Source organism: Sinohyriopsis cumingii, chromosome 17 (genome assembly GCF_028554795.1).
Source record: "Sinohyriopsis cumingii isolate HCF-2022 chromosome 17, ASM2855479v2, whole genome shotgun sequence".
Classification (NCBI taxonomy): domain Eukaryota; kingdom Metazoa; phylum Mollusca; class Bivalvia; order Unionida; family Unionidae; genus Sinohyriopsis; species Sinohyriopsis cumingii.
The window spans coordinates 58,890,315-58,905,751 of NC_142977.1; the positions used below are offsets into that span (position 1 = coordinate 58,890,315).

Consider the following 15,437-nt stretch of genomic DNA (forward strand, 5'->3'; position numbering starts at 1 on the left):
TATCTTACTAATTTAATATACATTCCACTCGAACGTAATAGTACTAATCTTTTAGGCATTTCACTTTTAATCTTCATATACACTTTTATTATTTTCATATATATATATATATATATATATATATATATATATATATATATATATATATATATATATATATATATATATATATATACATATTCATCTGTGTGTGTGTGATTGTTTGTGTGTATTACAGGAGTGTAACGTTTTATCAATAAAGTAAGACGAAATCTCTGACAACATGAATGCACCTTATCGGTATTATAAATGAACACAAGGGAGTCCAACGGTAAGCTGATATAATACTGATATATTACTACCTCCTAACATGTTTTTGGAATATGACCCTGTATCATCGATAGGTTCCATGGTGTAATGGTTAGCACTCTGGACTCTGAATCCAGCAATCTGAGTTCAAATCTCGGTTGAACCTAAGTTTATCTTTTTAATCCTAAAAATACCTTTTCTTAAAGTTTTATGTCGAACAGAAGACAAATGTACAATAGTAGAAGCGAGTATGAGAGGATACATTGTATGTAGCTATTTAACGACATACAGTATTGCTTGGAAATGGGTTAGTGCGAAATATGAATCTAGTTTCGCAATAGAGTTGCAACCTAGTGCTCCTTGCTGACAATTCAATAATTCGCACTTAAAAAGGGCAATCTCGCAAATTCTTTGCAACTACATTACCATTTGAAAACAAAGATATCTTGTAATTTCGACTTTGATTTATTAATTGCAATTAAAGAATTGCGCAACGTAAACACATTTCCTTTATGTCTTGATATTGGCTCCGGACCGTTACCTCTTTCTCACTTTTCTAGGCGAGGAGTCAATTACACTGCACTATATGTGTTTCATTATCAATATATGCATATATTAGTCGATATCGATTTTAAATAGCGAATCCCTTTTCTATAATGTGACCTCTACCATGACAACACTGATACTGACCAGCACTCGATACCTTAGAAACTGTATTCGTACACATTTATTATAAATGTCACTAATGTGCAAAGTGTTAAGAGGTACACTTTACGATCACATTGTTGTTATACAAATATGATCTATTTCTTTTATAGTTGTTCTCTCTCTCTCTCTCTCTCTCTCTCTCTCTCTCAATCTCCCCCACTCTGTGCATTCCAATTTAATGCGTTATGGACACGGATTCAAAGCATAAACCTTCTTGCTGGGAACATTTTATATTGCGGACACCAAAAGTTGGTGTCCACAGGGTACTCACCGCTAAATTATTCCTCTGATTCACGTATATGATGGTGATAGGAAAAGAACAAACCTGCGTTGTAAAGCGTTTCCCGCCAAATGTGTGTATATTTATTTTTACTTTTCCATTCAGCAGCCAGTGTGTGCGAACCCGTCATACACATACATATTGCGGTTTGCGCATGTCCTTGCCATTGGATACTGGAATAGCTCTCTTCCTATTGAGTATTATCGCCTCGCTCCTACTACCTCATGCACATGTTTTAGCAAAACTGTAAAGAATACGCATATACTACAACCTACTAATAAGTTTTGAGAAGATGACCCGTTGTAACCTATAGGTTCCATGGTGTAATGGTTAGCACTCTGGACTTTGAATCCAGCAATCCGAGTTCAAATCTCGGTGGAACCTAGGTTTTTTATTTTTATTCAAATACTTTTCTCAAAAGTTTCATGTGGAACAGGAGGCGAATGTACAGAAGAAGAAGAAGCGACTTACAGCCCCTTACTTACAACTCAGTAATTCGTACTTACAACTATATATTATCTAAATCCTCTTCAACTACATTACGATTTTTGCACTTAGAAATTTTGTAATTACGACTTTGTTTTCTTAATTGTTCACTTATCGTCAAAGGACAAGGATAACCTAGAAATTGAAAGCTTGCGTTGTCGAACCGCTCCAGTGGCCTAGTGGTTAGAGCGCCCGCCTCTGATGCGGGAGATCGTGAGTTTGATCCCCGGCCACATCATACCAAAGACTTACAAAAAAGGTACTAACAGCTGCCTCGCTAGTCGCACAGCATTAAGAGGTTAGTTTTAGGACTGTTCGGCCTGGTGTCAGGATAATGTGTCTGGGTGGAACATCATGCTGCATGTCTGCAGCATGATGCCCCAGTGCTAGACATCACTATAAACTGCCACATTGCAGGCATCGTAGCGATATGACTGAATTTATTTTAAAGCTACGTTAAAAATCTAAATCGGACACACACGTTGTCGGAAATATGGCAGGCATATATGGAGGGGGATTACCGAAATAATTATATGCGTGTATTTCCTAATCTTCTATGATGCATTATTGTAAATGGCTGCTTGCAAATGATACTTTCATAATTCTATCAATGTATATTGTATTTTCATTGATGCAAATTGTACGTGGCAGTTTGTAAGTGCTACTTTCCTTCTGCATTATTGTAAATGACTGCTTGCAAGTGCTACATTCATAATTCTAGTCAAGAATTTTCTAATTTTCATTGATGCAAGCTGTAAATGGTTGCTTGCAAGTTTTTCGATCTACTTTCCTTCTGCGTTATTGTATCTTGCGATTTGCCGACAACTGAATTGATTCCGTAGTTTGTCGTATGACAAACGCAATGTCAGTTACTACAAACTTTGTATATTCTGTTTCTGAACTTTACAATTACATCATTCCAACTGCTGTTTTCATACAGATTTGGTCCTGCAACAATGTAAATACTAAGTTTTATCAGTATCGTCTTTGTTGTCCATCTCGTGTCTCTCTAAATTTCTAATTTTTTTCCTTTACGGCATTCATTTTATGTCGATAACTCTTTCACTCCCCTTTTTTAAGGTGTACGTTAGCAACACAGTTTTAATCGTCTCTAAAACCATATGCTTTCTCGAAGATCTAAGCGATTTATAGCACCTTACGAAAACAAAAACGCATCCACAACAACAGGGTGGTCCATCTTTTTCAACCCCAGTTTTGACGCACTGAAGTATTTACCTTCAAAGTTTAAGAAATCTACTTCTTAGTGTCATCTCTCATTACTTGGAAACATTAGTTATTTTAGCAAAGTAAGGATCAGAAATAACAATGATATATTCCCTCGTAATCTTCTTAACGAGTATTCATCGGACGAACCCTGGTTGTAAGGATTGTATTGTACGTCACCCATTTTGACGCACCTCACAGACGTCTTTCTTTTCCTGTGATAATATTGTACATAAGCTCCCGCGAAAATAAAATAATTCAGATCAACATCAATAGCACATAAAAAAGTTTATAGGTAAAATGACATTAAAAACAATTAATCATTCCTTACAGGTGTTATTATTCTTATCATGATCTTCATTTTGGAACATATTTTGCCGCAAAAAAAACCCCAAATAATCAAACTGTGGAAAATCATGTTCGTATCATGATAAAAGTATTTACTTGCGATTAGAAGTATTAGATTTAGTGTACAGTTGTTCTCAAATACTTAATTTGCATTGTTAATGTACGGAACCTTAACCTTTGAATGTATTTATATATTTATAAAAAAACAAAAACAAAAAGCAGCTTTAAAAATTTTTATTTTATTGTAATTCTTGCCATTATCAAACCAATTAAAATTAATAATTTGGTTCAAGAATTTTGCAAATATAAAGATAGGACCCTTAAGATGTAATTATTCAGCTGCTCTTTGTCATATTAAAGACTTAAGAAAGAAGCTTTAAAGATATTTTGAAATATGAATGTTGCTGTCGATGAGTGTGTTTTGGGACGGTCTTCAGCAAGTATCAACAAAAGAATAAACTCTAATGATCTTGCTCGATAATTATACAGGGTAGAATTTTACAGATCGCTGTCTTTTCATTTGGTTTTGTTCTATTTAATCGCCTACATGTATCATGGGTAGTTGAGGGTGTTTTGGGACAGTCTTTTGCTGTCCTAGGGTAGTCATGGCGTCTTTTATTTGGTGATAATTACCAATATGGGATACACTATATATTTTAAAAAACTCTCCTGATCTTACTCGATAATTATACAATCCAGGATTTTACTGATCACTGTCTTTTATAAGGTTTGATTCAATATAATGGTATACATGTATCCTGGGTAGGTGAGAGAGTTTTCGGACAGTCTTGAGATAGCCCCATTACTTTCAGGGTGACAGATAGAAAAATTAAACTATTGAATGTCTACTTCCTGCATACGTTGTTGGAAATAATCAAACATAAAATTTGCTGACAGATTTGGGGAGGCAAACAAGTGTTAAAACATTGCCTAAACTTTTAGAACACGTTTTGCTTTAATATTCTTTAAAGGAATTGGCTATGAAAAGCTTGAGGACGCATACATTATGGTCAACAAGTGTTGCTTGCTTGACTTTGTGTTAGGTAAAGAACCGAGAGTCTACCATTTTTCTATTAGATGGCTTGTCAAATGGTCAAATGCAGGAATAGGTTGCAGATGTGCCTTAGATATCTTCTGATTGGGATTTCCTACCATTTGACAAGTGTAAGATGAGCTAAGGTACTGAAAAACATCACTTTAATTTTCAGCAAATAAAAACGATTCAGGATCTTGTGATAAGTCTTACTGACACCAAATGACCAGCTTAAGGGGTTTTATGGGCTATACTATGCATGTCCTGTCCATATGCCTTCGGAACAACACTTTCACCAGCAGGTGCATCGGTTGCCGCCATTTTCTCATAATGAACCCATTTTTCACAAAGTAATAAACTGGTACTTGTGTGGCTTTAATTTTTAAAACCGAGACTTGTGTCTTCTCTGAGGAATACTACTTGGTGGCCTATAACTCACATTAAACTGACTTGCATACTTATAAAGTAGCTGTTACTTTCTGCTCAGATATCTTACAACTGCAGTCAGAAATTGGCTAGTGGTTTCTATTATTCTGTGAAGAAACTAACTTACTTGTGAATCTCTCTCTCTCTCTCTCTCTCTCTCTCTCTCTCTTTGCTGAGTGATTAAGACATTTAAATTATGGAATATACCTTGTCCATTGTTCGAAGGCACAATTACATTAGGGAAAGAGGCCAAATGTAGAATTTCATCTCAGGTTCATAAATAAAATAGTTTTGTGAGGGTCAATGTATCAGATATAACTAATTAGCAAATAAAATATAAACATTTTCATGGGTTTTTGCTCATAGCAAGAGCAAGGAACTTATTTTATTGCCCGCAAAATAAATTCTCCGAAAAGTGAGCATTTTTGTACAGTGTATATATATTGAATACAGATCCAACTCAAGGGTTCTACGTATGAGAGCAGGGAAGACATCCGAAAAGCCATATGGACGTCATAGAAAAATCAAGAAAAAGTATCCAAACATCTATATGTCGCGTGGTGGATAGCTTATCAAAGGGTTAGAGGCCAGAATGGGTGTCCGGGGACCCATAGGTTATTGAATGAGACAAAAGACCCTTTTCCGTACTACTAGTGGATTTCATAGAAGAAATATAAAAAACTATGTATAAGAGAATATTGTTTACAGATGATTAGTATGTATTACTAGGTGAAATTGGGAAACTACACTAAAGACTCACATCTCTCAGTTACATGTAACATTGTTTAATTTTATCTAAATTCTAATAATGAACATGTATCTACACTTCTCAGATGTGGATCGATACCATTATCATAATCAGTTAATTTAGAGCCACATTCAGCGTTTTCTTTGATGTTTCTTTTACAAAAGTTAATCAGAATGTACTTTATACCTTAAACAACAAAGGTACTTCATTTGCCTTCTAAAAATTGAATAAGAATATTCCCAGTCGGGTTACAGTTCTTTTCATATTTAGTGTCAATATAATTACAACTCGTGACGTGTTCCCACTGCATAGTTACACTTCCTGTATACATAAGATAAGGCAACTATGTACACTGATAGATACAAGCCTGGGGCAATCTGATTAAATTCAAATCTCCTCTGTCTCACGTGAAGATCTGAGAGCGACCTCTAAGAGGTCATATTCTACTAATTTTGGAATTAGCCAATGGAAATGCAGCTTTCAGAAATTTTAAATTTCCAATCTTTCGGCCCACCACGACGATCTTTAGCACACCGCACAGTCTCCGAAAGGCGAAGGTGTAAGACTTCATCTGGTTGGCTGGTAAAATTAGCGATTTTGCTAATAACATAAGTCATCAGAACATGGCCCCTAAATGGCCGCTGTCAGAACTTGGCGTAGAACAGTGGAGACACTTTTTACAAGTGTCTTGTCGAAACATGCTACAATGGTTCCATGGTGTAATGGTTAGCACTCTGGACTTTGAATCCAGCGATCCGAGTTCAAATCTCGGTGGAACCTTGAATATTATTTTAAGTTCTTTCTTATTTACATTAATTTAAAGACTTTATTTTATTTTCGTAAATCCTAATGCGAAAGATGAGGTGGGTGTATGCAAATTGAAGCGAATATGATCCCTATGTGTGTCTATTTCGTCATACAACATAGTTTGAAAACCGGTTAGTTCAACAAAGTATGAATAAATTGTCACAATTGTTGAGTTACAAATTAAAAATAAAACAAGCTCGATGCTAAAATGAAGTATGACAATTTCTTCATATTGTCGGAGGATCATCAGCTCTGTCTCTATGTAAGTGTCAGTTAATCGCTGTACATGGTTGTTTGTTCATACATATATAGACCTTTCCATAGCCCTTGGATTTTTCAAAGAAATTTCCGTACGCCCTTGGATTTTTCAACGACCTCACCATACGTCATTGGATTTTTCAACGACCTTTCCATATTTCCTCGGATTTTTCAAGTCTTCGCAGTAATTTACAAAAAATGTTTAATTTTGTTCGCTGAAAATGTCTCCGAAACAACAAATAAACCCTGATCTATTCGGACTACCTCGACAGTTTCTACGAAGATAATGACTGTACGATTGACCTAGAGCTTACGAATGAAAAAGTAGTTAGATGCATTCGCAATTTTTCGGACAATCCTTCTTTCGCAAACAGGTGAGGTGATCCGACTGCAGTTATCGGCATATATTCCAAGGTGTGATCAATAGGATTGACCTCGAAATTGAGAATTTAAAAGGCGCGGCCTGCTGGTTATCACGTGATCTTTTGCCATTACGGTACCGATATCGCCCAGCGCTCCATACTGTAAGGATAATGATATCGATATCAGATGCCGGTGGGCCGGATTGTTTTTCAATCTGAGGAGACTACAGCCGAAGACGAAGTTAAAGGAAATTATTGTTTTGGTTACCAAGAGGATACCATCACCGTGAATGGCCAAACCCACCTGGCAGTGGACAAGATCACCTGTCTTGGCAGTAGCAGTCGCGTGCAGTCCAAAGCGATGATGAGACAAATGCCAGAATTGCCAAAGCAAGAGTGGCCTGTGGCATCTCACGAGCAAATGTGTTCAGTCCACAAAACTCACGGTACTAATTCAGTTCCCATAGTAAACCTATGTAAACACCATGATATTTAAAATTCAACAACTTAAAGATTGTGAGTGCTCATAATCAAACCTACATTTATAAGTATAGATGAAACCTATATTTATCGGTATAGATGAAATCTGGATGTCAGCTTTTGTGCAGATGAAAGGATATGAGCCGCGGCATTTTCTGGACCAGTATGTGTTTGAAACATGTGCTTTCAATTCCGCACCAAAGAGTCAGGTGCGAATTTTAGTAATGAGTGTTCCAAACTCAAGACGGTAAAAGGACTTAAATTCCATCAATAAAATAATGTCATTTTCAATGGGCTTCCTAAAGAAACTCATCTGGATATGATTTCAAGACAGAGTCCCAGACTCTGAGGTTTTCACGTAGACAGGAATATAGAAGAAATATCGCCTTGATGGTTAAATGATGACATATTTAGAACTTTAAAATCTCGGGAAAAACATACTATATCATTATTTATATATAGAGTATTGATCTGCCTAAATTTAGCCTGATAGTCATAAGTGAACTTTATAACTTGATTTTAAATTAGCCAGCATAATTTCATTTTATTTAATCACTTTAAGATATTTCAATGTATCTTACTAATTTAATATACATTCCACTCGAACGTAATAGTACTAATCTTTTAGGCATTTCACTTTTAATCTTCATATACACTTTTGTTATTTTCATATATATATATATATATATATATATATATATATATATATATATATATATATATATATATATATATATATATATATATATATATATATATATATATATATATATATATATATATATACATATTCATCTGTGTGTGTGTGTTTGTTTGTGTGTATTACAGGAGTGTAACGTTTTATCAATAAAGTAAGACGAAATCTCTGACAACATGAATGCACCTTATCGGTAATATAAATGAACACAAGGGAGTCCAACGGTAAGCTGATATAATACTGATATATTACTACCTCCTAACATGTTTTTGGAATATGACCCTGTATCATCGATAGGTTCCATGGTGTAATGGTTAGCACTCTGGACTCTGAATCCAGCAATCTGAGTTCAAATCTCGGTTGAACCTAAGTTTATCTTTTTAATCCTAAAAATACCTTTTCTTAAAGTTTTATGTCGAACAGAAGACAAATGTACAATAGTAGAAGCGAGTATGAGAGGATACATTGTATGTAGCTATTTAACGACATACAGTATTGCTTGGAAATGGGTTAGTGCGAAATATGAATCTAGTTTCGCAATAGAGTTGCAACCTAGTGCTCCTTGCTGACAATTCAATAATTCGCACTTAAAAAGGGCAATCTCGCAAATTCTTTGCAACTACATTACCATTTGAAAACAAAGATATCTTGTAATTTCGACTTTGATTTATTAATTGCAATTAAAGAATTGCGCAACGTAAACACATTTCCTTTATGTCTTGATATTGGCTCCGGACCGTTACCTCTTTCTCACTTTTCTAGGCGAGGAGTCAATTACACTGCACTATATGTGTTTCATTATCAATATATGCATATATTAGTCGATATCGATTTTAAATAGCGAATCCCTTTTCTATAATGTGACCTCTACCATGACAACACTGATACTGACCAGCACTCGATACCTTAGAAACTGTATTCGTACACATTTATTATAAATGTCACTAATGTGCAAAGTGTTAAGAGGTACACTTTACGATCACATTGTTGTTATACAAATATGATCTATTTCTTTTATAGTTGTTCTCTCTCTCTCTCTCTCTCTCTCTCTCTCTCTCTCTCTCTCCCCCACTCTGTGCATTCCAATTTAATGCGTTATGGACACGGATTCAAAGCATAAACCTTCTTGCTGGGAACATTTTATATTGCGGACACCAAAAGTTGGTGTCCACAGGGTACTCACCGCTAAATTATTCCTCTGATTCACGTATATGATGGTGATAGGAAAAGAACAAACCTGCGTTGTAAAGCGTTTCCCGCCAAATGTGTGTATATTTATTTTTACTTTTCCATTCAGCAGCCAGTGTGTGCGAACCCGTCATACACATACATATTGCGGTTTGCGCATGTCCTTGCCATTGGATACTGGAATAGCTCTCTTCCTATTGAGTATTATCGCCTCGCTCCTACTACCTCATGCACATGTTTTAGCAAAACTGTAAAGAATACGCATATACTACAACCTACTAATAAGTTTTGAGAAGATGACCCGTTGTAACCTATAGGTTCCATGGTGTAATGGTTAGCACTCTGGACTTTGAATCCAGCAATCCGAGTTCAAATCTCGGTGGAACCTAGGTTTTTTATTTTTATTCAAATACTTTTCTCAAAGTTTCATGTGGAACAGGAGGCGAATGTACAGAAGAAGAAGAAGCGACTTACAGCCCCTTACTTACAACTCAGTAATTCGTACTTACAACTATATATTATCTAAATCCTCTTCAACTACATTACGATTTTTGCACTTAGAAATTTTGTAATTACGACTTTGTTTTCTTAATTGTTCACTTATCGTCAAAGGACAAGGATAACCTAGAAATTGAAAGCTTGCGTTGTCGAACAGCTCCAGTGGCCTAGTGGTTAGAGCGCCCGCCTCTGATGCGGGAGATCGTGAGTTTGATCCCCGGCCACATCATACCAAAGACTTACAAAAAAGGTACTAACAGCTGCCTCGCTAGTCGCACAGCATTAAGAGGTTAGTTTTAGGACTGTTCGGCCTGGTGTCAGGATAATGTGTCTGGGTGGAACATCATGCTACATGTCTGCAGCATGATGCCCCAGTGCTAGACATCACTATAAACTGCCACATTGCAGGCATCGTAGCGATATGACTGAATTTATTTTAAAGCTACGTTAAAAATCTAAATCGGACACACACGTTGTCGGAAATATGGCAGGCATATATGGAGGGCGATTACCGAAATAATTATATGCGTGTATTTCCTAATCTTCTATGATGCATTATTGTAAATGGCTGCTTGCAAATGATACTTTCATAATTCTATCAATGTATATTGTATTTTCATTGATGCAAATTGTACGTGGCAGTTTGTAAGTGCTACTTTCCTTCTGCATTATTGTAAATGACTGCTTGCAAGTGCTACATTCATAATTCTAGTCAAGAATTTTCTAATTTTCATTGATGCAAGCTGTAAATGGTTGCTTGCAAGTTTTTCGATCTACTTTCCTTCTGCGTTATTGTATCTTGCGATTTGCCGACAACTGAATTGATTCCGTAGTTTGTCGTATGACAAACGCAATGTCAGTTACTACAAACTTTGTATATTCTGTTTTTGAACTTTACAATTACATCATTCCAACTGCTGTTTTCATACAGATTTGGTCCTGCAACAATGTAAATACTAAGTTTTATCAGTATCGTCTTTGTTGTCCATCTCGTGTCTCTCTAAATTTCTAATTTTTTTCCTTTACGGCATTCATTTTATGTCGATAACTCTTTCACTCCCCTTTTTTAAGGTGTACGTTAGCAACACAGTTTTAATCGTCTCTAAAACCATATGCTTTCTCGAAGATCTAAGCGATTTATAGCACCTTACGAAAACAAAAACGCATCCACAACAACAGGGTGGTCCATCTTTTTCAACCCCAGTTTTGACGCACTGAAGTATTTACCTTCAAAGTTTAAGAAATCTACTTCTTAGTGTCATCTCTCATTACTTGGAAACATTAGTTATTTTAGCAAAGTAAGGATCAGAAATAACAATGATATATTCCCTCGTAATCTTCTTAACGAGTATTCATCGGACGAACCCTGGTTGTAAGGATTGTATTGTACGTCACCCATTTTGACGTACCTCACAGACGTCTTTCTTTTCCTGTGATAATATTGTACATAAGCTCCCGCGAAAATAAAATAATTCAGATCAACATCAATAGCACATAAAAAAGTTTATAGGTAAAATGACATTAAAAACAATTAATCATTCCTTACAGGTGTTATTATTCTTATCATGATCTTCATTTTGGAACATATTTTGCCGCAAAAAAAAAACCCAAATAATCAAACTGTGGAAAATCATGTTCGTATCATGATAAAAGTATTTACTTGCGATTAGAATTATTAGATTTAGTGTACAGTTGTTCTCAAATACTTAATTTGCATTGTTAATGTACGGAACCTTAACCTTTGAATGTATTTATATATATAAAAAACAAAAACAAAAAACAGCTTTAAAAATTTTTATTTTATTGCAATTCTTGCCATTATCAAACCAATTAAAATTAATAATTTGGTTCAAGAATTTTGCAAATATAAAGATAGGACCCTTAAGATGTAATTATTCAGCTGCTCTTTGTCATATTAAAGATTTTAGAAAGAAGCTTTAAAGATATTTTGAAATATGAATGTTGCTGTCGATGAGTGTGTTTTGGGACAGTCTTCAGCAAGTATCAACAAAAGAATAAACTCTAATGATCTTGCTCGATAATTATACAGGGTAGAATTTTACAGATCGCTGTCTTTTCATTTGGTTTTGTTCTATTTAATCGCCTACATGTATCATGGGTAGTTGAGGGTGTTTTGGGACAGTCTTTTGCTGTCCTAGGGTAGTCATGGCGTCTTTTATTTGGTGATAATTACCAATATGGGATACACTATATATTTTAAAAAACTCTCCTGATCTTACTCGATAATTATACAATCCAGGATTTTACTGATCACTGTCTTTTATAAGGTTTGATTCAATATAATGGTATACATGTATCCTGGGTAGGTGAGAGAGTTTTCGGACAGTCTTGAGATAGCCCCATTACTTTCAGGGTGACAGATAGAAAAATTAAACTATTGAATGTCTACTTCCTGCATACGTTGTTGGAAATAATCAAACATAAAATTTGCTGACAGATTTGGGGAGGCAAACAAGTGTTAAAACATTGCCTAAACTTTTAGAACACGTTTTGCTTTAATATTCTTTAAAGGAATTGGCTATGAAAAGCTTGAGGACGCATACATTATGGTCAACAAGTGTTGCTTGCTTGACTTTGTGTTAGGTAAAGAACCGAGAGTCTACCATTTTTCTATTAGATGGCTTGTCAAATGGTCAAATGCAGGAATAGGTTGCAGATGTGCCTTAGATATCTTCTGATTGGGATTTCCTACCATTTGACAAGTGTAAGATGAGCTAAGGTACTGAAAAACATCACTTTAATTTTCAGCAAATAAAAACGATTCAGGATCTTGTGATAAGTCTTACTGACACCAAATGACCAGCTTAAGGGGTTTTATGGGCTATACTATGCATGTCCTGTCCATATGCCTTCGGAACAACACTTTCACCAGCAGGTGCATCGGTTGCCGCCATTTTCTCATAATGAACCCATTTTTCACAAAGTAATAAACTGGTACTTGTGTGGCTTTAATTTTTAAAACCGAGACTTGTGTCTTCTCTGAGGAATACTACTTGGTGGCCTATAACTCACATTAAACTGACTTGCATACTTATAAAGTAGCTGTTACTTTCTGCTCAGATATCTTACAACTGCAGTCAGAAATTGGCTAGTGGTTTCTATTATTCTGTGAAGAAACTAACTTACTTGTGAATCTCTCTCTCTCTCTCTCTCTCTCTCTCTCTCTCTCTCTTTGCTGAGTGATTAAGACATTTAAATTATGGAATATACCTTGTCCATTGTTCGAAGGCACAATTACATTAGGGAAAGAGGCCAAATGTAGAATTTCATCTCAGGTTCATAAATAAAATAGTTTTGTGAGGGTCAATGTATCAGATATAACTAATTAGCAAATAAAATATAAACATTTTCATGGGTTTTTGCTCATAGCAAGAGCAAGGAACTTATTTTATTGCCCGCAAAATAAATTCTCCGAAAAGTGAGCATTTTTGTACAGTGTATATATATTGAATACAGATCCAACTCAAGGGTTCTACGTATGAGAGCAGGGAAGACATCCGAAAAGCCATATGGACGTCATAGAAAAATCAAGAAAAAGTATCCAAACATCTATATGTCGCGTGGTGGATAGCTTATCAAAGGGTTAGAGGCCAGAATGGGTGTCCGGGGACCCATAGGTTATTGAATGAGACAAAAGACCCTTTTCCGTACTACTAGTGGATTTCATAGAAGAAATATAAAAAACTATGTATAAGAGAATATTGTTTACAGATGATTAGTATGTATTACTAGGTGAAATTGGGAAACTACACTAAAGACTCACATCTCTCAGTTACATGTAACATTGTTTAATTTTATCTAAATTCTAATAATGAACATGTATCTACACTTCTCAGATGTGGATCGATACCATTATCATAATCAGTTAATTTAGAGCCACATTCAGCGTTTTCTTTGATGTTTCTTTTACAAAAGTTAATCAGAATGTACTTTATACCTTAAACAACAAAGGTACTTCATTTGCCTTCTAAAAATTGAATAAGAATATTCCCAGTCGGGTTACAGTTCTTTTCATATTTAGTGTCAATATAATTACAACTCGTGACGTGTTCCCACTGCATAGTTACACTTCCTGTATACATAAGATAAGGCAACTATGTACACTGATAGATACAAGCCTGGGGCAATCTGATTAAATTCAAATCTCCTCTGTCTCACGTGAAGATCTGAGAGCGACCTCTAAGAGGTCATATTCTACTAATTTTGGAATTAGCCAATGGAAATGCAGCTTTCAGAAATTTTAAATTTCCAATCTTTCGGCCCACCACGACGATCTTTAGCACACCGCACAGTCTCCGAAAGGCGAAGGTGTAAGACTTCATCTGGTTGGCTGGTAAAATTAGCGATTTTGCTAATAACAGAAGTCATCAGAACATGGCCCCTAAATGGCCGCTGTCAGAACTTGGCGTAGAACAGTGGAGACACTTTTTACAAGTGTCTTGTCGAAACATGCTACAATGGTTCCATGGTGTAATGGTTAGCACTCTGGACTTTGAATCCAGCGATCCGAGTTCAAATCTCGGTGGAACCTTGAATATTATTTTAAGTTCTTTCTTATTTACATTAATTTAAAGACTTTATTTTATTTTCGTAAATCCTAATGCGAAAGATGAGGTGGGTGTATGCAAATTGAAGCGAATATGATCCCTATGTGTGTCTATTTCGTCATACAACATAGTTTGAAAACCGGTTAGTTCAACAAAGTATGAATAAATTGTCACAATTGTTGAGTTACAAATTAAAAATAAAACAAGCTCGATGCTAAAATGAAGTATGACAATTTCTTCATATTGTCGGAGGATCATCAGCTCTGTCTCTATGTAAGTGTCAGTTAATCGCTGTACATGGTTGTTTGTTCATACATATATAGACCTTTCCATAGCCCTTGGATTTTTCAAAGAAATTTCCGTACGCCCTTGGATTTTTCAACGACCTCACCATACGTCATTGGATTTTTCAACGACCTTTCCATATTTCCTCGGATTTTTCAAGTCTTCGCAGTAATTTACAAAAAATGTTTAATTTTGTTCGCTGAAAATGTCTCCGAAACAACAAATAAACCCTGATCTATTCGGACTACCTCGACAGTTTCTACGAAGATAATGACTGTACGATTGACCTAGAGCTTACGAATGAAAAAGTAGTTAGATGCATTCGCAATTTTTCGGACAATCCTTCTTTCGCAAACAGGTGAGGTGATCCGACTGCAGTTATCGGCATATATTCCAAGGTGTGATCAATAGGATTGACCTCGAAATTGAGAATTTAAAAGGCGCGGCCTGCTGGTTATCACGTGATCTTTTGCCATTACGGTACCGATATCGCCCAGCGCTCCATACTGTAAGGATAATGATATCGATATCAGATGCCGGTGGGCCGGATTGTTTTTCAATCTGAGGAGACTACAGCCGAAGACGAAGTTAAAGGAAATTATTGTTTTGGTTACCAAGAGGATACCATCACCGTGAATGGCCAAACCCACCTGGCAGTGGACAAGATCACCTGTCTTGGCAGTAGCAGTCGCGTGCAGTCCAAAGCGATGATGAGACAAATGCCAGAATTGCCAAAGCAAGAGTGGCCTGTGG

The 15,437-nt window shown here is 35.8% G+C and overlaps 6 non-coding genes across 6 annotated transcripts; all 6 read left to right on the forward strand.

Annotated features, from left to right (window-relative positions):
- The first annotated feature begins 382 nt into the window (after positions 1–382).
- Positions 383–454, forward strand: Trnaq-cug (transfer RNA glutamine (anticodon CUG)). The gene has a single exon. It is a non-coding gene; the product is annotated as a tRNA-Gln (tRNA).
- A 1,134-nt stretch (positions 455–1,588) lies between these two features.
- On the forward strand, positions 1,589–1,660 carry Trnaq-uug (transfer RNA glutamine (anticodon UUG)). The gene has a single exon. It is a non-coding gene; the product is annotated as a tRNA-Gln (tRNA).
- A 4,589-nt stretch (positions 1,661–6,249) lies between these two features.
- On the forward strand, positions 6,250–6,321 carry Trnaq-uug (transfer RNA glutamine (anticodon UUG)). Its single transcript has one exon. It is a non-coding gene; the product is annotated as a tRNA-Gln (tRNA).
- Positions 6,322–8,441: 2,120 nt separating this feature from the next.
- Trnaq-cug (transfer RNA glutamine (anticodon CUG)) lies at positions 8,442–8,513 on the forward strand. The gene has a single exon. It is a non-coding gene; the product is annotated as a tRNA-Gln (tRNA).
- A 1,136-nt stretch (positions 8,514–9,649) lies between these two features.
- On the forward strand, positions 9,650–9,721 carry Trnaq-uug (transfer RNA glutamine (anticodon UUG)). The gene has a single exon. It is a non-coding gene; the product is annotated as a tRNA-Gln (tRNA).
- Positions 9,722–14,311: 4,590 nt separating this feature from the next.
- Positions 14,312–14,383, forward strand: Trnaq-uug (transfer RNA glutamine (anticodon UUG)). The gene has a single exon. It is a non-coding gene; the product is annotated as a tRNA-Gln (tRNA).
- The last annotated feature ends 1,054 nt before the right edge of the window (positions 14,384–15,437 follow it).